Genomic DNA, 24,514 nt, shown 5'->3' on the forward strand with positions numbered 1-24,514 from the left:
ACTTTGAGGCCCATCGTTCCCCTGGGGTTCATTCTGGGTCAGAGCTCCTACAGCTCTTTCTGCGGCCAGGGTCAAGTCGGCCAGTCTATGTCCTAAGACTGCGAGGTTCTCCCTATATCTTAGCTCTAACTTTGTGTCGGGGCCATTCCTTACAGGCCCTCTTTGCTGGGGTCTGGGGGCACTGAGGTAATACAAGTGTGCCCGTAAGAATGTCTATGATTCCCTGGCTCCCTAAGCCTGAACCCATTTTTTGACCTAAGGCCTCTTTGGGTTCCTCCTCTGTGCTTCCTACTGAAGTCAGCCAGAGTTTTACTTTCCCCTGTCTCAGTACACCCAATTACTTTGGACATTGGCTTCCCCCTAGCCTTTCTAATGGCTATCGTCTGCACTAGGGAGCCAGTGTTCCTTTACAGCCACATAATTGTTTAGGTTCCACTGGTCACAGCTGAGTCTTTCCCATTTTGGTGGGAAGATTTGACAACTTAGTAGTGATCTAGCACTCCTGTACATGAACAGGGGGCTATGTTTTAGCATGGTGAGGTCTTCCTGAGACCAATGGGCTTCCAGGTCTTTAACTACCAGAGCCTTGTCCCACTGCCCGGTCAGCGTACCATTTCCTATGTCCCCAGCCACCCTCCGGTGGTTAAGGGTCAAGGTTCGGTATCCCGGCTTTCTCCATGCCTTTCTGGGCCATGAGTCGCTTTTCCAGAGATTCAGGTTGGGTCCGTTGGGACTCAATTTCCTGATCCATCTGTCTAAGGGACACAGGGGAGATCCCTTCGGTGTTTCGCCACACCCTCTCCAGGATCTTCTCTATCTATCAAGTAGACCACCTGTGTGTCCCAACAAACATCCCAGACATATCCAGGTGGTTCCACTAAGAACTACTCACTGTATGCTTTCTTGAGCTAGCTCCCCTGGCGCTAACTTTCCACACTTTCCGCAATTTATCATTACTTAACCTTGGCTGCCCCTAATATTTGACAACAAGTTTTAGCTACCATTTCCTCGTGATGCCCAGGAGCCTGGTCCTCGAAGTCAGATTGGTTGGAGTAATTGGCTGCCATGCTTCAATTTTAGCAAGTTCTTGGTCCGCTAATTTTTAAGATACCTAAGTCTCAGTCTAACCCTCTTTTATATTATTTTCTCACCAACACTGTCACTTCTCTTGTTTAGCCCTTCCCTGATGCACTTCTTAGAATAACATCCGGTTTAAAAGTGCTACTGTCTGGGTTCCTGTAGGCCCCTTCAGAGGTTTGTGACTTCTATTAATCTCCCGTGGGGGTCGTCTTGGGTTTGTCTGTTCTGCTCTACAGTTTTAGCGTAACCTTGGTGCACTCTTTCATATACCATACTCCAGATGATCAATTCTTTCATTACTTTCCAAAGTAGCTTTAGGATTAGTTTTAGTATTTTTAGGGTTAATTTCATCATTATTTTAATACCCTTGAAAAGTATTTTCCACAGTTTGCATAATCCTTGATCTACAGGGAGGCCCAATCGTTTAGCATACCCTATTGCTACCATTATTCCAATAAAGATCAGTATTCCTATTGTTATACTTAGTCCTAGCCAAAATTTTGCTTTAACTTTATTCCACCAAGTGGTTACGGCCTCCCATTTGTCTTCAATAGCTCTCATCACCTTTTTGACTGGTTCTACCACTAAATCCCTTGCTGCTTTAGTTATGCCCATAGTAAATCCTCCCCAGGCCATAACTAACCACTTTCCTCCGGTTCCACCTTTAATAGTGGTATCTGCGTCTCTGTACCACATTATACATTCTGAGCCTTCTTTCCAGAAGTCTTTATTAAATATGTTACAGTAGTTTTCCTGACCCATAGTTTGAAGCAATTTTATGGTTCTTTTTATTATCTTACTTAGAGTTAGTGGAGTTGTCCATTAACTGCTTACATAGGGAATTATTCCAGACTTGTGTCAGGTTGTTTTCCCATTCGGACCCTGCTCCCCAGGAGTCCTGCCATTGTTGTTGTTTCTTGGGCCACATTAGTTTTAGAGCCCATTCCTTATATCCTTCCATAAACCACCTGCCTATTAAAGGGTCCATGGTGTATCTAGCCCAGCTCGCTAGCGCTGGGTCCGTTCTAAGTGTTTGATCTCTGGTTCCAGGTATATCTCCTGGGTTTACATGGAACTTAAGCCCTCCATAGCATGCTAATTGTACATATCCCCCAGTACGCGGGGTTGGGTCCAGAGGTCTTTTTGACCAACCCAGTGCTATTGTGTCTGAGGTTTTTGATATCCCCATAGTGGTGCCTGTGTTACTGGCCTCATTTTCTCTGATTACAGTTTAATTTACTTCTATGGCCTTTCTTCTCATTTTGTCTGTAGTAGTGTTCCCTTTTTGTAAGGTCAAACCGTACATCCAGATGAACGAATCATTATTTACTCTGCCTATGGGTGGAAAACTATACCCAAACTGATGCACATGTTCCATTCTATCTTGGGTTCTAATTTTCCTCATAATGACTCCCCCAACTAATTTTCTGGAAGGGCACGCACCCCTTGTGTTTGCCCAATCTATCAGTTGTTGGTTCGCTTCCTCATTTCTCCCTGTGAATGCTGGAGCTACTCCCAACATTCCGGGCGAGGGATAATGCCCCCCTGACCATCTATGAAAGTGGGGGATCCCTGACTCTTTTAGATTTCCATGGGCTGAAATACAATGATATCTTGCCCAGGCTTCTGTTTTATTTGCGGGGGTTTTAACCCATTTGTCATAATAATGTTGTGCCGTCTTTCCTTTTTCCCTATGAAACCTATTGTTTGGTTCTTGTCCCCAGTTCCATAGGGGAGCTTCAGCACACATTTCCTGCGCCATCTCTAGACTAGGTTGATGATTTTCTTGCAAACTTTGAAGGTCTAGAGTGGTCCATGGGGTTGACCTAGGGTAGGCCATCCCTGGATTTGAACTATTATGGGTTGTGAGGCATACCCATCCTGTGGTAGCATATTTTATTGGTGTTTCCCCGGTTCTAGTGGAGTGAGGGATATCGTGTCCCCACACTCCATACTCCATTCTGTGGAATCTATCCACAGGGCCGCTAATGATTCCTGGGTAGTTATACGTTCTGTTTTTCGTATATGGTAGAATAATGCCATTCCTACCTCCTAATATTCTATTGTCCCATGAGGAGGCATTGCCTGGGTGCAAATACAGTACTATATCTGCTAACCATTTAGTTTCAGGGTTCCCTGAGTTTCGTGCCCTACGGTTCATGTTTCTTCGTATTCTATATTTTACTTTGGTCCTGCTGCCTTTCACACATAGCACATTCAATGTTTCTGTGATTTCCTGTGTTTTCTGTGTTTGCTTTTGTGCTTCTGCTGATGTGTTAGCTGAGCTATTTACGCTAGGCATGTTTTCTGTACCACTGGCTCTTGGAACGCTTGTGGTTACTGTTGTACTTGCAGCTGGTGTGGTTAGGTTACTCATACTGCTCGTGTTTTTTTCCGAGGCAGCTGGACTCTGGGGTGCCATGGTAATAGACAGAGTTTTGAAGAAATGAGGCCAGGTCGTGGTGTGCAGAGCGGCTTGAGGGCCGTGGCACTCCACCTTTGTCCATGACTGACTCTGAGTGGCTTGATCGTAAATAAATTCAATCTCTGTCACGTTACTACTATCTCCTAGTTGCCCTTTCCATTGGCCCCCTTTATAAGAGCTCGTATATATTGGCCATTTTCACAGGTTTGATTAACACCGCTCCTTGGGCTATGTTTACTAGCCATCCTTGCAGGGTGTTATTAGTTATTGATTTCCATAGTACCACTAGACTGCTATTATTGTTCCAGGTATCGGTCCAGTGGGTATTATTCCATTTTTGTTTTAATTTTACCGATGGATATCCCGGACAATCTGTCCTATTTATTGGGGAATACCAATACAGTGCACCCCATCTTTTGGTAAAGGCTCTATACGTGGGGATGCTACTCTGGCATCTTTCCTGCGCTATTTCTATGCTTTTTAGTACTTCTCTTTCTTGTTGCTCATAGATAACCCCTATGGTTAATCCAAATACTATAGCGCTTGGCACTATGATTATGGTGGAAAGAATACTTACCCACCAACACCATCCTACCTTACACTCCCTATGCCTGGTTCTATATTCCCCCAGCCTCATGCTTCCCTGTGGAGACAGAGTAGGGGTATATTAGTTTCTTACTTTTTATAGATGGGAGACCTAGTGTGGCCTGTGTCCCTTTGCCTTGACATGCTCTCTCCAGAGTTTTGCATGTTAGTGGTCGTTTTTCTTTTTAACCTCTTGATGCTATGGGGGCGCTATTTCATTTTTTTATTTTGTCACAAAAAGATGCTCGACTATGCATATAATTGATAGCTTTGGAAAGAAAACACTCTGACGTTTCCAGAACTGCAAAGATATTGTCTGTGAGTGCCCCAGAACAGATGCTACAGGCAAAACCAAGATGAAACTTCAACCAGGAAATGAGCAGGATTTTTGAGGCTCTGTTTTTCATTGTCTCCTTATATGGCTGTGAATGCGCAAGGAATGAGCCTGCCCGATCTATCGTTTCCCCAAGGTGTCTGCAGCATTGTGACCTATTTGTAGGCATATCATTGGAAGATTGACCACAAGAGACTACATTTGCCAGGTGTCCGCCCGGTGTCCTCCGTCGAAATTGGTGCGTCATCTTCAACTGCACGTCTTTTTCCAAACGATTCACCGGAGAAAGGAGACTACCACGAACATATATCAATGAAGAGATATGTGAAAAACACATTGAGGATTGATTCTAAACAGCGTTTGCCGTGTTTCCGTCGATATTATGGAGTTAATTTGGAAAACAGTTTGCCGTTTTGATGACTGAATTTTCGGGGTTTTTTGGTACCCAAATGTGATGTACAAAACGGCTATCAATACTCTTACACAAATGCTTGTTTTGCTATGGTTCAAAAGCATATTTTGAAAATCTGAGATGACAGTGTTGTTAAGAAAAGGCTAAGCTTGAGAGCTAGCACATTCATTTCATTTCATTTGCGATTTTCATAAATGGTTAACATTACGTTATGCTAATGAGCTTGAGGCTATAACTGGATACAGGTTTTTTTCATAGCCAAACGTGAACAAAACGGAGCGATTTATCCTACACAAATAATATTTTTTTGAAAAACTGAACATTTACTATCTAACTGAGCGTCTCCTCATTGAAAAAATCTGAAGTTCTTCAAAGGTAAATGATTTTATTTGAATGATTTTCTTGTTTTTGTGAAAATGTTGCTGGCTGAATTCTAGGCTTATAGCTATGCTAGCTATCAATACTCTTACACAAATGCTTGTTTAGCTATGGTTGAAAAGCATATTTTGAAAATCTGAGATGACAGTGTTGTTAACAAAAGTCTAAGCTTGAGAGCAAATATATTTATTTCATTTCATTTGCGATTTTCATGAATAGTTAACGTTGCGTTATGCTAATGAGCTTGAGGCTATAAATAGAATCCCGGATCCGGGATTGCTCGACGCAAGAAGTTAATAGGTTTAATCATCGTCTCAGTTTCCCTTGTGGTTCAGGAGGGGCAGCTTCATTTCTACCCCTTCCCTCTCCAGGAACTGCCTTCCTGTCTACCAGCATACCAGCTCTCCCCCAATGGAGTTCCCTGACTGGTCTGCTCATACCTTCCCACCAACATCGTCTGATAAAGCCATGGTGGTTGTTCCTTTCATGATTATTGTCTATATTATAATCATCATCTTGCTCCCAGTCACGCCTGTTTAATAGCAACTGGCTGAGGTATTCCCTGGGATTCCATTTGGAGAATTTCCCATCTACCCACATCCAACAGGTTGGGTCTCCTGGTTGAGTTCCGTATCCCGTAAGGGGTATCTAGTCCCTTTTCCTTTCCTCTGACCAGTGCTCCACCGTATTATTTTGTCCTGGTAATCCCATTAACTCTCTTGGACTAGGCCCTGAACTGGTTGGGGTGCTATTTAACTCTATGCATGCTTGCACTAGCTTTGGTCCCCAATCTTTGTCCGCTCTCCACAACCCCAAAGTTGTTTTGAGTTTGCCAATGGTCCTCTCTGCACACCCATTTGCTTGAGGTGTGTAGGGAGGTGAGAAAGTGTGCTTTACTCCCCTCTGGGTGCACCATTCCTCTACCCTTTTGTTTTTATACTGAAGCCCATTGTCAGTCCTGATCGATTGAAACTGTCCTAGGGTCAAAGTCAAAAGGTTAAGCATTGTCAACACAGGCATGTTTTCACTGTGTGTACCATTGTGTAGCCTGTTGCCATGCACACCGCTACTATAGCATACCTATGTCCCAGTACCGTAGCACTTTTCATGGGACCCATAGTCTCTAATGCTATTGGACTCCAGGGCATGTTTTGATGTGTTGATCAGACACTCTTCCTAGATTACTAGGCTTTTGCTCTTGACAGGTAATGCACTGCTGGCACACCGTTTGGCCTCTACTGGGTCAAATTCAATCTGGTCCTGTCTAAGACACTTCATAAAGATTTTGGGATCTAGATGTCCCCAATCTATGTGTAACGCCTTGAGTTAGTCTGCTTCAGTTTTGTAGAGAATTATTCTGCCCATCTGGACTAGTTCATCTACTTCCTTGTTGATTGAAGTCAGCTTCCTTTCCACCCCCATCTACTGTGTGGGCTTTTTGGTGACTGACAACAATATCCATTCTATCCATTAACTCGTGGATCTTTCTCCACTCTCCTTCGTGCTGAATTGTTTTGTTTTTAGCACTTCTGTAACCATTGTTCTGCCATATCTTTTTGTCAGAAGTCATGGCCTGGGCACTGTATTAACTGTCTGTAACCAGTTCTATTCTCTTTAGATTGGGTGTAGAACAGTGTAGCAGTGCTTCCATTATGGCCATGACTTCTGCTTTCTGGGCAGTGCCTGCTATTTCTTGTTTCCTTTTTATGAGTGTTTCGCCAGTGGCTTTGTTTTTTTCAATAAAAGCCCACTTGGTTACTCCTGTTTTCTCACTTCCATCCGTGAGCACTACTATGTCCCTAGGTTTATCCTCTTTTGGTTTTACCTTGACTGTTGTAGGTCCTGGTCCTGGTTCGTCAGTGTCCCATCCTTGGTCACTGATGAACATAACTCCTTTGGTGGCATGTACGTTCCTCCACTTATCCCAAGTGGTGGTTGTAATACCTACCATTTTTTTTCGTGTGGTTAGTGGCCCATAGTTCGTTTTGTTCTGTGTCTTTTATGATTATGGCCTGTCCTTGGGCAAGGGACACTATTTTGTTCCAGTGTAGCTCTAGCAGGGCCATTTTAGCCCCTGTACTGGAGTACTTCATTGTGGGCCCTTTCAGCTGTTTGCTGTAACATTTTAATTGTTTTTCCTGATAGCTCATTCGAAATCCAAATGTAGCCATCCCTCACCACCTCTAGCCCTTCAAGTTTCAGACACAGCCAGAAGGGTACGTTGGGGTCTCTGGGCTTATTTTCTTGGGCTTCTATGGCCATTAATTTCAAATTTTCCCAGGATTCTTCAATTTTCTTGTCCCATGTTATGGTTTGTCTACCATATTCTTTGTTATGCCTCTGTAGCAATGCTTTGCAGCTCTGCTATAACCTGTGACGTGGTTTCTTAGATACCCTATTTTGCCTAGTGCCCTCTGCATTTCCTTTACTGTGTGAGGCTTGCTGAGCTTTGCTACTTTTTCAAAGAAATTTTGGCTTGCGGTGATTCCAGTGCCTATAGTGAAACCGAGAAAGTTCACTTCCTCTCGACCTATTTGGCTCTTTGTCAAGTTCAGTTTCATGCCTGCTCTGTTGAGTCTGTCTAGGGCTGCTATTACTGCCTCTGTGTGTTCTGACTCTCTCTATTTGGTCTGGAACAACAAAAAAAAAATCATTTTTTATGACTCCCCTTACTTATAATTTTTTCTGCGTCCGATAAGCTGAGGAGATTTTCTTCTCCTTGTAGTATATTTATCCCTATGTGGTTTATTATTTTCATATCCTTTTTTTAAAGTCCATCCTGAAATTTTACCCTGAGGCGTCCACTCTTTGCAATATTTACTTCCATGTAAAGTCCCATTCCCCTACTCCTGTGTCAGTGTCTAACTGACCTAATACATTTGCACATGGGCCACTATCTGTCTCAGCTCTTTCAATGTAGTTATGTATATGTTTAACCTCTTGAAACTCCCCATCCCGGATCCGGGATTGTGACTAAGCCTCAGGCTCATTAGCATAACGCAACGTTAACGATTTCTGAAAATCGCAAATAAAATTAAAATAATGCGTTTGCTCTCAAGCTTAGCCTTTTCTTAACAACACTGTCATCTCAGATTTTCAAAGTATGCTTTTGAACCATAGAAATTGACTAATTTGTGTAAGAGTATGCAAAGCTAGCATAGCATTTTGTGTAGCATGTAGCACGCAACATTTTCACAAAAGCCAGATAACCAAATAAATAAAATCATTTACCTTTGAAGAGCTTCTGATGTTTTCAATGAGGAGACTCCCAGCCACATACCAGATGCGCAGTGTTTCCTGAAAGCGTCTGTGTGTAGGAGAAATCGTTCCGTTTTCTACATTGCGCCTGGCTACCGAAACGAACCGAAAATGCAGTCACCTACAACGTGAAACTTTTTCCGGATTAACTACATAATATCGACCGAAACATGGCAAACGTTGTTTGGAATCAATCCTCAAGGTGTTTTTTCACATATCTCTTCATTGACATGCAGTTCGTGGAAGCTTGCTTTCTCTCTGTGCCCCATGGAAAAATACTGGCAGGTGACTTTTGCGCACCAATTTCGGCGCAGGACACCGGGCGGACACGTGGTAAATGTGGTCTCTTATGGTCAATCTTCCAACGATCTGCCTACAAATACGTCACAATGCTGCAGACACCTTGGGGAAACAACAGAAAGGGCAGACTCATTCCTCTTGCGTTCACAGCCATATAAGGAGATCATGAAAGACAGAGCCTCAAAAATCCTTGTCATTTCCTGGATGCCAAGTCATCTTGGTTTTGCCTGAAGCTCACGTTAAAGGGCACGCACAGAGAAGATATTTGTATTTCTGGACACGTCAGAGTGTTTTCTTTCGAACAGTAGCAATTATATGCATAGTCGAGCATCTTTTTGTGACAAAATATCTTGTTTAAAACGGGAACGTTTTTCTTCCAAAAATGAAATAGCGCCACCATAAGTGTAAGAGGTTAACTTCCTCTAAACTGCTGCTTTTAATGGCTGTGGTTTAAAACCGGCCTTTTTCGCTTCCGCATCTGCTTCATGTTGCTGCAGCTAATACTGACAGTACCAGATATGGTCTCTGTTTCCAAATATTGACTGACTGTCTCACTGTCTCCCTGTTTACACTAATGCATTTTATAGAACTCAACATTTCTATGTAGTAACCTATAAGATAATTATATAGTACAACTTAATTAACCCGATACTCTCAATGACCCTGGGTCACAACAGATGCCATATATTCTTGTCATCTTTCTACTATTTGAAGACAAACCTTCAAATGATTAGATAAGGCCAAAACGCTGCTAAACATAGCATATGTTTTCTGTACTAATGAAATCTCTCTTTCGGGAGTCCACTGTATTTTATCTAACAATAACCTGGGTTTAATCTTAACTCAGTCTCATCAATAATTTTATATATGTTGCGTAGTATGTGATCCATTACCCACAGTACTTTATTATCCCTAAGAACTGCAACATATTTATTTTCATAATTAAATTTAATGCTTATAAAATCACTCTTTTTCTACCTTCATCTTTTTTTGCCCTGTTGGCTTAAAATATATCCTAAATATTTAACATAAATCTTCCTGCATGGCTCTCAACATTACACTAGTGTCTCCTAGATTCGTTGGAGTCCCGTCTTATAGCAGGGCCATTGCCATGGGGTACCAGGGCTGTGCATAGAAGGCCACTTTGCCACAATACACACTTACATCCTCTGGCCCCCCTTCTTTTTCTGGAATGACTTTTAATTAGAACCCATTTTCGTATTACTACGAGGTCTGCCTACCTTAACGGCGCAGAAAATAATTCACTCTTGTTAACATATCTTCACCTTGAGGTTTGTATAAATTTCCTATTTAGTTATAAACTCTATAATATTTTCTAGTTTCTTCAGGGATTTTTTTTCTTTTCTCAAAGAGTAGACTCTAACCCGTCATTGCTCTTTACCTTGAGATGTCACGAATCCCGCTTCCTGAGTCTGTGTTTGCCTGTGTTTCTGTCCTGGAGTGTGTTTCCAGTGTCCTGGAACGCACCCTGTCTTATTGTTTTGTACGTCTTGCTTGCCTTTAACTTACCGCCGTTTGTTTTGTCTACAGCCATTCACCCGGAACCCATACCCCATCCCTGTCTGCTCGACGCCAGTGTGTTGTTATCCATTGGATCTGCCTATCCACTCCCATCAACCCACCTCCGCTGCCCGCTCCTCCACCCGGAACTATCTACCCCCAACGCTCTCATTGATTAATAAATACTCACCATCTTTATACTCACCTTGTCCTGGTCTGCTTCTGGGTCCAATTCTGGTAAACCTTGACAGAACGATCCGGCCAGTGATGACCCAGCGGACCTGGACTCCGTTTGCCATACAATTACCCAGCAGGAGAAGATGTTGGGACAACACAACACGGCGCTACACGAGATAGCGGGTTCAATCCGGAACTTATCGGATAGATTAACGAGTATCCAGGATCAGCTCAGGTTGCCGGTGGATCATCCACCACCTCTTTCACCCATATCACCTGCCGATTTGGGAGCGGGTTCCTTCCGTGAGCCCAAGGTTCCGACACCGGAGAAGTACGAGGGAGATCTGGGAGGATGCCGTTCATTTCTTTTACAGTGTGGGTTAGTTTTTGATCTGCAGCCCAACTCTTACGCCACAGATAAGGCTAGGATAGCTTTTGTTATTGAGCTGCTGCATGGTAGAGCTCTGGAATGGGCTTCAGCTGTTTGGGAACGACGGGACACATGCATGACGTCATACCAGGGTTTCACGGCAGAGATGAGAAAGCTTTTTGACCATCCAGTCCGAGGTAAGGACGCAGCTAAACGTTTGTTCTCTCTTCGCCAAGGAGCTTGCAGTGTGGCAGACTTTGTGATAGAATTCAGGACATTGGCTGTGGAGAGTGGTTGGAATGAGGAATCACTACAAGCGTTTTTTTTTACCAGGGGTTGTCGGAGCAACTCAAGGACGAGCTGATCTCCGATCCAGAGCCTAGTGACCTAGATAGTTTGGTCACCTTAGCTATTCGGGTAGATAATAGAGTCCGAGAGAGAAGGAGGGAGAGGCAGTGGGGTCCATCACGAAGTGGACCAGAACGGGTTGATCATTTTCCCTCACACGGGATTAGTGGAGGAGTCCTGCCGCCAGATCCTGAACCTATGCAAGTGGGGCGGCATGGGTTAACCTCTTGAAACTCCCCATCCCGGATCCGGGATTGTGACTAAGCCTCAGGCTCATTAGCATAACGCAACGTTAACGATTTCTGAAAATCGCAAATAAAATTAAAATAATGCGTTTGCTCTCAAGCTTAGCCTTTTCTTAACAACACTGTCATCTCAGATTTTCAAAATATGCTTTTGAACCATAGAAATTGACTAATTTGTGTAAGAGTATGCAAAGCTAGCATAGCATTTTGTGTAGCATGTAGCACGCAACATTTTCACAAAAGCCAGATAACCAAATAAATAAAATCATTTACCTTTGAAGAGCTTCTGATGTTTTCAATGAGGAGACTCCCAGCCACATACCAAATGCGCAGTGTTTCCTGAAAGCGTCTGTGTGTAGGAGAAATCGTTCCGTTTTCTACATTGCGCCTGGCTACCGAAACGAACCGAAAATGCAGTCACCTACAACGTGAAACTTTTTCCGGATTAACTACATAATATCGACCGAAACATGGCAAACGTTGTTTGGAATCAATCCTCAAGGTGTTTTTTCACATATCTCTTCATTGACATGCAGTTCGTGGAAGCTTGCTTCTCTCTCTGTGCCCCATGGAAAAATACTGGCAGGTGACTTTTGCGCACCAATTTCGGCGCAGGACACCGGGCGGACACGTGGTAAATGTGGTCTCTTATGGTCAATCTTCCAACGATCTGCCTACAAATACGTCACAATGCTGCAGACACCTTGGGGAAACGACAGAAAGGGCAGACTCATTCCTCTTGCGTTCACAGCCATATAAGGAGATCATGAAAGACAGAGCCTCAAAAATCCTTGTCATTTCCTGGATGCCAAGTCATCTTGGTTTTGCCTGAAGCTCACGTTAAAGGGCACGCACAGAGAAGATATTTGTATTTCTGGACACGTCAGAGTGTTTTCTTTCGAACAGTAGCAATTATATGCATAGTCGAGCATCTTTTTGTGACAAAATATCTTGTTTAAAACGGGAACGTTTTTCTTCCAAAAATGAAATAGCGCCACCATAAGTGTAAGAGGTTAACTAAGGACGAGCGCCAACGTAGACGTGAGACCAACAGCTGCCTCTACTGTGGTAGCTCGGGACATTACATCTCTGTTTGTCCTCAGCGCCCGTTAAACTGCTCGGCTCGTTAAGTTTGGGAGGTTTGTTAGCGAGCCAGTTTCAACCACTCAAGAGCCCTGTTAGACCTCGTTTTCCTGCTACCCTCATAAATAAGAATCAGAGTTTAGCGATTAACGCTTTCATCGATTCAGGGGCGATGACAGCTTCATTGATGCCAACTTAGTGGAACAGCTGGGGCTTTCCAAGGAGCAATTACCGGAAGCCATTGAAGCAACCACTCTGAACGGCAGTAGTCTGGCACGGATCACTATGAGGACTGAACCGGTTAAGATGTTGTTGTCGGGGAATCATTCAGAGGTTATTTCTTTTTGCATTTTGCCTTCCCCCCATGTTCCTCTGGTTCTTGGATACCCCTGGCTAAGAGAACACAATCCTTCGTTCGATTGGGTGACTGGTAAGGTAACTAGTTGGAGCATTGAGTGCCATGCTAACTGCCTCAGGACTCCCTGTTCTCATGCTGTCCCCAGTCGGGTCAGTGAGTCTGCTCCTCCTGATTTGTCCCTGGTTCCTGAAACATATCACCAGTTGGGTGAGGTGTTCAGTAAGCAGAAAGCTCAGTCACTTCCTCTCCACCAACCTTATGATTGTACAATTAAGCTGTTCCCTGGAGCTGCCTTTCCCAAGGGACGGTTATACAGTATTTCTCGACCTGAGCGGGAAGCCCTGGAGACCTACATAAAGGAGTCTCTTGCTGCAGGTCTCATTCGTCCCTCGTCATCACCCCTGTGAGCTGGATTTTTTTGTGAGTAAGAAGGATGGCTCTCTTCGACCGTGTGTTGTTTATCGGGGGTTGAATGATATTACGGTCAAGAACAAGTACCCTTTGCCCTTAATGAGCTCCACTTTCGATTCTTTACAGGGTGCTACTGTGTTTACGAAGCTTGATCTACGCAATGCGTATCATCTGGTTCGGATCAAAGAGGGGGACGAGTGGTTGACTGGATTCAATACACCTATGGGACATTTCGAGTACCAGGTGATGCCGTTTGGACTTTCCAATGCTCCAGCAGTGTTCCAAAGTTTGGTGAATGACGTGCTGAGGGATATGATCGGTTTGTTTGTGTTCGTTTACCTGGATGACATCCTGATTTTCTCCAAGGAGCTTTCCAGCCACATCCAGCATGTTAAGCAGGTCCTGCAGCGGTTATTGGAGAACCGTCTGTTTGTGAAGGCAGAGAAGTGTGATTTTCACGCCCACACTACATCCTTCCTCGGGTACATCATCTCCAGGGGTGAGATCAAGATGGACCAAGAGAAGGTTCGGGATTGGGCCCGGCCCGGTACGAGACTGCAGCTCCAGAGATTCCAGGGATTTGCGAACTTCTATCGGAGGTTTATCCGTGATTACAGCCGGGTGGCCGCCCCTTTAACTGCTCTGACGTCTTGCACCAGAATTTTCTGTTGGACTCCTGAGGCAGACCGAGCATTTCTGAACTTGAAGAGCCGATTCACCAACGCGCCGATTCTCTCTCAACCTGACACTTCCCGTCAGTTTGTTGTTGAGGTGGACGCGTCTGAGGTGGGCGCCATCCTGTCCCAGCGTAGCTCCACTGATGGTAAACTCCATCCCTGCGCCTTCTACTCTTGTCGTCTTTCACCAGCTGAGAGAAACTACGATGTGAGTAACCGGGAGCTTCTCGCTGTGAAGCTTGCCTTGGAGGAGTGGCGTCACTGGTTGGAGGGAGCGGAGCAACCGTTTGTGGTCTGGACTGACCACAAGAATCTGGCTTACGTGCAATCGGCTAAACGTCTCAACTCCCGTCAGGCCAGGTGGGCTTTGTTTTTTGGACGCTTCAATTTTTCCCTGACATTCCGACCTGGGTCGAAGAACGGCAAAGCGGACGCCTTGTCCCGGATGTTCTCCAAGACGGATGAGAGTGGGGCCAAGACTGAGACGATTCTTCCCCAGAACCTTGTCGTGGGAGCCGTTACATGGAGGATTGAGGAGGAGGTGATTGCGGCCCTTCGGACGCAGCCCGGTCCCGGTAACGGTCCACCCGGTCGGTTGTTCGTGCCTGAGTCGGTCCGTTCTGCTGTTCTTCAGTGGTCCCACGCCAGCAAGATAGCTTGTCACCCTGGGGTTGCTCGGACTATGGCGCTGCTGCGCAGACGATTTTGGTGGCCTGCCATGGGAGAAGATACCCGGAGGTTTGTTGCCGCATGTCCTGTTTGTGCTCAGAACAAAAGTACCAATCGGCCCAGCTCTGGGCTTCTTCACCCCCTACCTATTCCTCGGCGACCTTGGTCGCATCTGGCCCTGGATTTTGTCACGGGATTGCCCCCTTCTGTTGGGAACACGGTCATTCTGACCATTGTGGACAGATTCAGCAAGTTTGCTCATTTTGTCCCCCTCTCCAAGCTTCCATCTGCCACGGAGACGTCCGAGATCCTGGTTAGGGAGGTTTTCAGGGTCCACGGATTGCCCAGTGACATTGTTTCTGACCGTGGTCCTCAGTTTACCTCTGCTGTCTGGAGATCCTTCTGTTTGGCCATTGGAGCTACAGTCAGTCTCACTTCTTATTGTTTTGTACGTCTTGCTTGCCTTTAACTTACCGCCGTTTGTTTTGTCTACAGCCATTCACCCGGAACCCATACCCCATCCCTGTCTGCTCGTCGCCAGTGTGTTGTTATCCATTGGATCTGCCTATCCACTCCCATCAACCCACCTCCGCTGCCCGCTCCTCCACCCAGAACTATCTACCTCCACGTTCTCATTGATTTATAAATACTCACCATCTTTATACTCACCTTGTCCTGGTCTGCTTCTGGGTCCAATTCTGGTAAACCTTGACATGAGATTGTATTTAGATTTCCTATTTAGTTATAAACTCTATAGTACTTTATTATTTCTCAGGGATTTTTCCTCAAAGAGTAGACTCTAACCCGCCATAGCTCTTTTACCTTGAGATTGTATTTAGATTTCCTATTTAGTTATAAACTCTATAGTACTTTCTTATTTCTCAGGGATTTTTCCTCATACAACGCCCATAGTGACGCTTACGCCCTATGTTAGCTTTACTTTCCCAAGGAAATAATACAATGTCAAAGTAGTTATACACTTTGAATAGAGGCTGGTGTTCCTTAATCATTTTATAATTAATTTCCACCTGTTCCAACAATTTCTAGTGAAGTTGATCAGTCTTCACGGGAAATTCTTAGGATTCAGGGCTATTTGCCTAATCCTGTTATTGTAGGGGCCGTCTGTTCCCTCTTGGTCAGCGATCCCAGGGTATTCCTGGTACGCACATTGCGAGCCTAGTGTTGGGTGACCTGCCTTTTGCCTGCGTATCATTTCCTGTTCTGTACCATTATTTTCTACCCTACTTTGCTCCTCATGAGCTGCCGTAGTATCTATGGTAGTTGCCATTTAGGGTTCTTTTCTGGAATTTTTTATCATCCCAGAAAGTTTGCCTTCCCTCTATTCCCAGAAGATGTTTTATGTCTACCGTTCTCAGTTTACCCCATGGCAAACCCGGTACGACGAAACATCCTGATGGTTTGTAAGGTAAGGTAATAGCTCGCCTATTTTTTGTAATTCCTCCTCATCCGCAGGGAGAGCCAATGCTCTCTCTGCATCTGGGTAGGTTGGTACTGCCGTAGCCATATCTCTAACTCTTTAAAGATACCTACTTTAGTAAGTTGTTTGGAAATAGAGCACTGGTAAGGGCCGTTAACTTAGGTAGTAGTAGAGTCTTAAAATAGAGGTGTGGGGCCCCACGTTGGGCGCCAAGTGTCGCGATACGAAACCTTCAGCCCCGCCCCTTGGCCGCAGCGGGGTGCTAGAGGTGGTTAGCATCCCGTTCCCTGGATTGGACAGGGCACTATAGATACTTCAGGTTATCTCGGTATAACCAGGACCGCTCGCGTAGCCCTGCCTCTCTTTCTGTATCGATATGTTGTCCACGTAGAGAGGTCTTTTGCCTTGTCACTCTCAACGGTCTAGCTCTAGCTGGGATGTGTGATCCCCACGTTTCTCCTCCAGACTCTTTGTTTCACCCCTAATTGATCCTTGAGTTGTTATTAAGCACTAGTCCTACCAGTCTCTATATGATTTCCCTGTGGTTGAGTATTTCCCCTCTGTGATGTATCTAGTTTAAAGTGTGAAGACCTTTAGTCAAGTTAGTCTCACTACTCTGCCCGTCGGCTATGTATCGCTTGGAAAATAAAACTTAGATGGATCGATAAGACAATTAAATTAATCACTACTGGACACACCTTCCTCCTTGTCTTTTAATGGTAACTCATTCTGTCATAAGGCATTGATCCCCGTTTCCAGTGTCCCAGTACCGGGGAGTGTCAGAGTTGTTATCTCCCGTGCCGTTAACTGTCTTTGAGAGAACCTTTTACTCGAGACAAAATAAGACTACTGTTTATTTTTGAAAACACTCTGTTTTTTGTCTTTTACAATCAAATACACTTCAAAATACACAATTTGTTACTCGGTTACACACAGCGTTAATCAAAAACATGCAAATGACTTAATGCTCTTATAAAAGAGCATTGCCTGGTACAATGATAACACTTATCTCTATATTAAATTCTTGTAGTTATTTAATTACCTTTGAGAGATGACGAGGAGACCCACGAGATCAGGAACAGAGTTTCAATCGGTCAGAGTTCTTTTATAATTTAGTTAGTAGCGACTCCCCTCTACTGGCTGAGAGGTTGACTTGAAGTCGGTGGTTTACTAAATTTAGAGATTCAAGTTTGCACTGGATTAGAGAACCCGCTGGTGATTCTCTGCCCCAAATGGAATATCAAAAGGTCAGTGCCCGCAACGAGGTTGAGATGCTGAGCTCAATCGAGAGGCTACAGAGAACTCTGGATATATTTGCATCAGCACCCACGTACCTGGCGCAAAACCACAGGGTCAATTCAGACATCCATAAGAGAAAGCAAGGGATAACCTTAAGGACTAGAGTGCCTCTCAGTCCCGTTGAACTACCGCAGCATCAGTGGCCCGCAACAAGGTCGAGATGCTGAGCTCAATCGAGAGGCTACAGAGAACTCTCTGGATATATTTGCATCAGCACCCACGTACCTGGCGCAAAACCCACAAAACAACTGTTCAATAGTTAAACGGTATATCGGAGAGTTACTTCTCAGATCCAACAAGTTAGAATCTTTTAAGTAATTTGAGTCAGGTGTCAATTTACCCGAAGTCAAATGGTTGTCTAAATGAATTCAGAATTCAAGAAGTCAGCGCCAAAGTAATGGCAAATGTCTCTTTATATACCTTTTGATTCTCTGCACCCGATCCGCTGCTCCTCCCCTTCCCCTAGAGCAGAGAGGGTGATGACATATCTTACAACAGGAAATACTTTTCTTACAGTGCACATATGGGCCTCTGTTTATGACAGTGCCCTTACTCTATCAGCAATGAGTCTATCAGCTGTTCCCATTCAGAGGTGTCACTTGAGGCAGAGGGTGATTCTTCCTGACACCAGTCAGGTTCAATAGTTGGTTGGCTTGAGTCGTCTTCTGGTGGCTTTGCCAAATCCGGTATTTCAGTAGGCGAGGTCCTCTCTGTCTCTACCCTTGGTGGGTAAGACTGGGGAAGAGGACCAGGAGGTAGATCCTTTTGGCGTTTTACTACAGCTGTCTATAAAACAACTTTAATAGCCCTCTCACCAGTTGCAATGTTTCATCTCAATCTCCATCTTTTTGCAGGTGACTGTGATTGGCCTCCAACATAGTCTCCCTGTTGGTTGTACTGGTCTCCATTGGCTACAGAATACGGTAGGTACATTGTACATATCAGATGAGGGATGGCGTGTGGAAAGATGTGAGTTCTGATCCTGAAGTTAAAATAAAGAATATATGGCAATCTGTTGTTATGTACAGCAGGTCAGCCACCAGGGGGAGACTCATCGAGGCCTGGTGACGGATGGAGTATACATCACCAGGCGATGGCTCCATCTGCTGGACGTGCCAGGTCTCGACGGCTCTCCGGAAAGGACTAATTGGGTCTGATTGGGGAATGGTCCGTAATAAAGGGCTGATTGCTCACCAGCTTTACAACTCCCATAAAGCTGCCAGAAGGGCAGCACACAGCGGAGAGACTGGGGGAGGAAAGGACTCCTGTATAGTTGGGGACAGTACCAGAGGTAACAGGAGGGAGTTCAGTTTTTGATCCCCACAGGATACAGCAAGACCCGGAGCCCAGAAGATGGTATCCCAGAGAGGGTCTCTTGGGGGAGACCTATTCTTTTCATGTGGACTATTATTTTAATAAACACCTTTGAAACTGAGCTAATCCTACTCTGTCCATGTCTGATCTGTGTAAACGTTTTGACCCAACCCCCTGGTCTGCCACAAGTGGGGTAGAATGAAGGCACTCTGATAATGTGGTCAGATCAGTATTGACATTTACGCAGCATCAACATGGACGAGTTGATAACTCAGTTCATCCGGGCCCAACAAGCCCAACAGGCGGTTCAGGAACAAATGCTGGAGGAACAGCGGCTACAAAACGTCCGCCTCATTGAGGAAATCAGGAAGCTACAAGGAGGAGCGTCTACTGTATCACATCCAAACAAGTTTATAATCAAGCTAACAGAAGATGACGACATCGAAACCTACCTCTGTACGTTTGAATGGACAGCAATACAGGCAGGATGGCCAAGGCAGAAGTGGGCCAGTCTGCTGGCCCGAGCCTCTCTGGGAATGCCCAAAAGTCGTATTGGGACCTGAACTATGAACAGGCTACGACGGACTCAAACGGGAGATACTCAGCCGCTACGGGTACAGCCTGGCCCATCGGGCTCAACTATGCCATGACTGGAGGCTCATAGCCGACGCTTCCCCCTCAGCCCAGATGAGAGACCTACTGTGCATCACCAGGGGATGGCTCCTAACTGACGTATCCACCCTCTCCATCCTAGACAAAGTAGTCCTGGATCGCTTCCTACGGGCATTACCCCACGACATAAAAAGGGCAGCGAGTCTATGTGCGCACCAGACATTTGGAGGGCCTCCTGGAAGCAGTGGAGATGCATCAGAACATTCAGGCCCTGCTGAGTGGGAGCCGGGCCGAGTCAGCAAACGGTTCGAGGAGTCGGAAGGACAGCCCCACTGCTGTGTACCTCGAACCGACAGTCGGCAGGGCCAAAGGACCGCAAACCCGTGGAGAGACGGCTGGGGTAGGGCTGACCCGCCACCGACAACCCCAGGTAGATGTAGACCAAAGGAGGTGTTTTGAGTGTGGTGCCCGGGGGCACATTGCCTGGAATTGCCCGACTCGAGAGGAGTCGATGCCATCAGCAAGCTTCGGAGGCGAGGTGGGTCAAGCAGTAAACTACGTCACCTCCTGTTGGGCACATCACGAATCAACTGCACCCATGGTCACGGACAAGGTTGACGGACACGACACGGAAGCTCTATTAGACTCCGGAAGTATGGTTACCCTCGTAATCACGAGCTTGCTGAACCAGAATACCAAACGTGGTAGGGAGATGTCCATTTCCTGTGTTCACAGGGATACAAAGCGGTATCCAACCGTATGGGCCAAAATCGTGATGCCACAAGGGAACTGCCAGATGATGGTAGGTGCAGTACCTGAGTTGCCGGCACCTCTCCTAGTGGGACGAGATTGTCCGCTGTTCACGGCCCTGTGGGGGCACGAGCTGAGGAAGGCACGAGCCCGGCCGAGGACGAGAGCGAGGATGATCCGTCGCCTGTGCGGCCCGGAAACAAATGGTTGATCAACCTGTATCTACGGGGTCGGAGGGGGTCCCGGAACCCGACCCCCTGGGGAACGCCGTGAGGAAGAGCCAAGCCTCCCCCTCTTCGCTTTCGAGGGGCCAGTCGAAACCTTTTGTATCAGGAGTCGCGCCAACAGGGGGAACTTCGAGAGGTATTGCTGCTGCTCGGACGGTACATGGGAAGCGTTCTTCAGCTGGCCCACACCTACCTGTTGTGGGCGCACCTTGGAATAGAGAAGACTGTGAACGGATCTCCGCCCGGTTCCACTGGCCCGGGATGAGGAGGGCCGTGGAAGATTTGTCGCAGCTGCCCGGATTGTCAAATGACTGCCCCAAAGGCACACTTCCGAAACCCACTAGTCCCCCTACCGGTCATCGGGGTGTCCTTTGAACACATCACAATGGACATAGTGGTACCCCTGGTAAAAACAGCATGACGACACCGGTACATCCTGGTAATAGTGGACTATGCCACCCGGTATCCTGAGCCATTCCCCACGGGCGGCGGTATCCAAGGGAATCACCCCGGGAGCTGTTCCACTTCTTTAGCTGGGTGGGCATCCCGAACGAGATCCTGAAAAACTCAGTACCTTTGTCTATGTGCCGCCTAATGAAAGATTTGTGTGCTCTCCTGCAGATCAAGCAGATCCGGACCTCCGTCTTCCACCCACAGACGGATGGGCTCGTCGAGAGGTTCAATTAAAATGCTCAAACAAATGCTGCGGAAGGTCATCGAGCAGGACGGGAAGAACTGGGACCAGCTACTATCCCATCTAATGTTCTCAATCCGAGAAGTACCCCAGTCCTCCACTGGGTTTTCCACTTTCAATCTCCTCTACGGGAGGAGGCCACAAGGCCTACTGGACCTCCCCAAGGAGGTGTGGGGAAGCCCAACCGACCCCCTTACACAGCGTGGTAGAGCACGCGGAGACGATGAGGGGGCGGATGACAGCCATATGGCCAGTCGTGATGGAACATCTGGAGAAGGCCCAATGCGCCCAAGCCCAGGTCTACAATCGGGGAGCCCGTCCCCGAGAATTCCAGGTGGAAACAGGGTGTTGGTCTTAATCCCCACAGCCGAAAGTAAGCTCCTGGCAACATGGCACGGGCCATACGATGTGATCGAAAAGCTGTGAGAATGGGGTGTGAATGACAAACTTGTTCGACGCCTACCCCATGCCAAGGGTGGACAAACTCGTTGACCGATTGGGAAAGGCCCGGTACATCAGCACCCTTGACCTGACCAAAGGATATTGGCAGGTAGCATTGGCAGCCTCCCCCCGGGGGAAGACGGCGTTTGACACCAGATGTATTGTATCAGTACCGGGTGCTCGTGTCCAGTCTCCACGGAGCCCCGCCCACGTTCCAGCGACTGATGAACAAAGCACTTTGACCTCACCAGTAGTACGCAGCGGCCTATTTAGATAATATCATCATCCACAGCCAAGGTTGGGAAGAGCACCTGGCGCGCCTTCCAGGCGGTGCTGGACGCGCTCAGACAAGCCGGGTTGACCGCAAACCCCAAAAAATGCAAACTAGGGTTCGAGGAGGTGGAGCACCTGGGGTATTTGATCGGACGGGGGAACGTCAAGCCCCAGGAGAGGAAGGTTCACGCGGTACGTGAGTGGCCCGTTCCACGCACCAAGACACAGGTCAAGTCCTTACTGGGACTGGCAGGATACTATAGCCGGTTTATCCCCAACTTTTGTTGCTATAGCTTCCCTCCTCACTGATCTAACCAGGGCCCGCCTCCCGAAAACAGTGAACTGGACGGATGAGACTGAATCAGCTTTCAGCCGCCTGAACGAAGCGTCGTGCTCCCATTCGATTCTCGCAAACTCCCGATTTCCAGGTGCCGATGTTGGTCCAGCATGTGATACAGGACTAGGGGTCGTTCTGTCCCAGATACACGATGGGGAGGAGCACCCCATCAAGTACATCAGCCGAAAGCTGATACATAGAGAAAAACAGTATTCTATTTTAGAAAAATAGTGTCTAGCGGTGAAGTGGGCGCTAGACTCTCTCAAGTATTACCTTTTTGATACCCACAGACCATGCTCCCCTTGTCTGGATGGTCAGGGGAAAGAACACAAACGATTGGGTCACCAGATGGTTCTTGTCCCTTCAACGCTTCTCTTTTTTTGTTGTGCACAGGTCAGGGGTGAAGCATGCAAACGCGGATAACCTATCGAGAAGGGAGACAAACGTCGCACTGATGACAGTCCCCTCCCCGACAGAGCTAAGGGGGGAGGTGGGGGGGGCGTAAGGGGAGACTAGTCGAGGCCTGGTGACAGATAGAGCCATCGCCTTGTGATGTATACTCCATCTGCTGGACATGCCAGGTCTCGACGGGCTCTCCGGCCAGGACTATTATTTTATTTTGGACTATTATTTTAATAAACACCTTTGAAACTGAGCTAATCCTACTTTGTCCATGTCTGATCTGTGTAAACGTTTCGACCCAACCCCCTGGTCTGCCACACTGTGTAAAAACCAATCTATCAAAATCACCTGCTATAGAGTTGCTCTGCTCTGGGTTAATTATTTTCTGTTTGGGTATTCTCTCTCTCTCTCTTACAGATTGTGAGCACAGAGATATTGATAACTTCCTCTGTGTGTCTTGGCACTCCTTATCCTCCTGTCCACCATGGCATATTTTGCCCTGAAGTCCTCATACACTCAGGAAACCTAGCCTACTTTCCATTAATCTCGACTAAACTCAGAACAAAGGTCTTGCGTCATTTGGTCAGATGCTCGATTTACTTAGTTTGCCGTTGGAGATGAACTGTTCACTGACTTACCTAGCCATCTGGCAGGCTTTTTAGCTCTTCAACAAAGATATTGTTTAGCAATAGCTTCTTTCTGTGTGTGTCTCTAACTCCTTCCTCATCTTTACCTGTTGTTATTTTATTATCCAGCTAATATCATCCACCGAGCCTGATATCTCGGAAAGAATTGAGCCTGGGGATAATTAAAGTGAAACCTAAAAAGGAGAAGGCATACTATTCAACCTACTCCTGATAATCTTCACTTCAGCAGGCCTATACTCACTAACCAATCAAACGTGTTCATTTGGCTCGTTTGTGTATACTACTCCCCTTAGTGGAGGACGTATAGTTATAGTCAGAACTTGTCCTATATCTGATGAAAGGAAATGGTCTATAATAACATATGAATTATACTGTACTGCAGCAACTGTGTGGTGTGAGTGTGTTTTTGTTCAACTATCCTTGTGGGTAGCCTCACAAGGATACTAACACAAGGACATTTTGCCATCCCCATGAGGAAAAATGCTATTTTAGGGTTAGAGATACAATTAGGGTCAGGAGTTACAGTTGGGTAAAGTTTTAGAGTTAAGGGTTGGGGGTTGAGGTTAGATTTAGGGTTAAGGAAAATATGATTTTGGATGGGAATCAATTATTTGGTCCCAACAAGGATAGCATACAAAACTGTGTGTGTAATGGGGTGTTTTTAATTGCACTGTATTTGTGTAGCTTGCTTTTTGTAATGCTTTATTGAGTGAAAAACTATTTTTTTACACAGCTACTCATTTGAGTATCATGTTATTGTTTTAAAATTTGACTACCAATAATTTCTAACATTGATAAGCCACTAGCTTTAGTGGTCAACCATCAAGTCTCGAGGAGCGTTCAGCTGCCGCTGAATATCATGTTATTGTTTTACCTTTTGACTACCAATCATTTATAATATTGATAAGCCACAAGCTTTAGTGGTCAACCATCAAGTCTCGAGGAGCGTTCAGCTGCCGCAGGTGAGTCACACTAGCAAGTGCAAGAAATAAATTTACGTCCAATTCGAGTCTAAAATGTATATTTTAGTTCTTACTATACATAAACACTGTACATTGACAATAATCTAGCTACTTAGTCTTACAAGGCTGGAAAGTGCTTTCAGAAACTATTCATACCCCTTGGACTTATTGCACATTTTGTTGCATTACAGCATGAATTAAATGTTTTTTACACATCTATACACAATACCCCATAATGAAAGTGAAAACCTTTTTCAAAAATGTTGCTAATTTATTGCAAATGAAATACAAAAATATCTAATTTACATATGTATTCACACGTTAGAATTACCTTTGATAGTGAACACAGTTGTGAGTCTTTCTGGGTAAGTCTCTAAGAGCTTTGCACACCTGGATTGTACAATATTTGCTCATTATTCTTAGAAAAGTATTCAACCTCTATCAAGCAGGCTGTTGATCATTGCTAGACAGCAATAGTAGTTAATTT

General features: G+C 45.8%; 1 long non-coding RNA gene across 2 annotated transcripts; it reads left to right on the forward strand.

Annotated features, from left to right (window-relative positions):
* Positions 1-17,884: 17,884 nt before the first annotated feature.
* On the forward strand, positions 17,885-22,635 carry LOC135527031 (uncharacterized). Of its 2 annotated transcripts, none has more exons than XR_010453393.1 (3): positions 17,885-18,123; positions 18,223-18,291; positions 22,410-22,635. It is a non-coding gene; the product is annotated as an uncharacterized LOC135527031 (long non-coding RNA). The 2 variants fall into 2 exon arrangements; XR_010453394.1 differs by lacking the exon at positions 22,410-22,635 and adding an exon at positions 18,397-20,161.
* Positions 22,636-24,514: the final 1,879 nt, after the last annotated feature.

Source organism: Oncorhynchus masou, chromosome 32 (assembly GCF_036934945.1).
Source record: "Oncorhynchus masou masou isolate Uvic2021 chromosome 32, UVic_Omas_1.1, whole genome shotgun sequence".
In the NCBI taxonomy this organism is placed as follows: domain Eukaryota; kingdom Metazoa; phylum Chordata; class Actinopteri; order Salmoniformes; family Salmonidae; genus Oncorhynchus; species Oncorhynchus masou.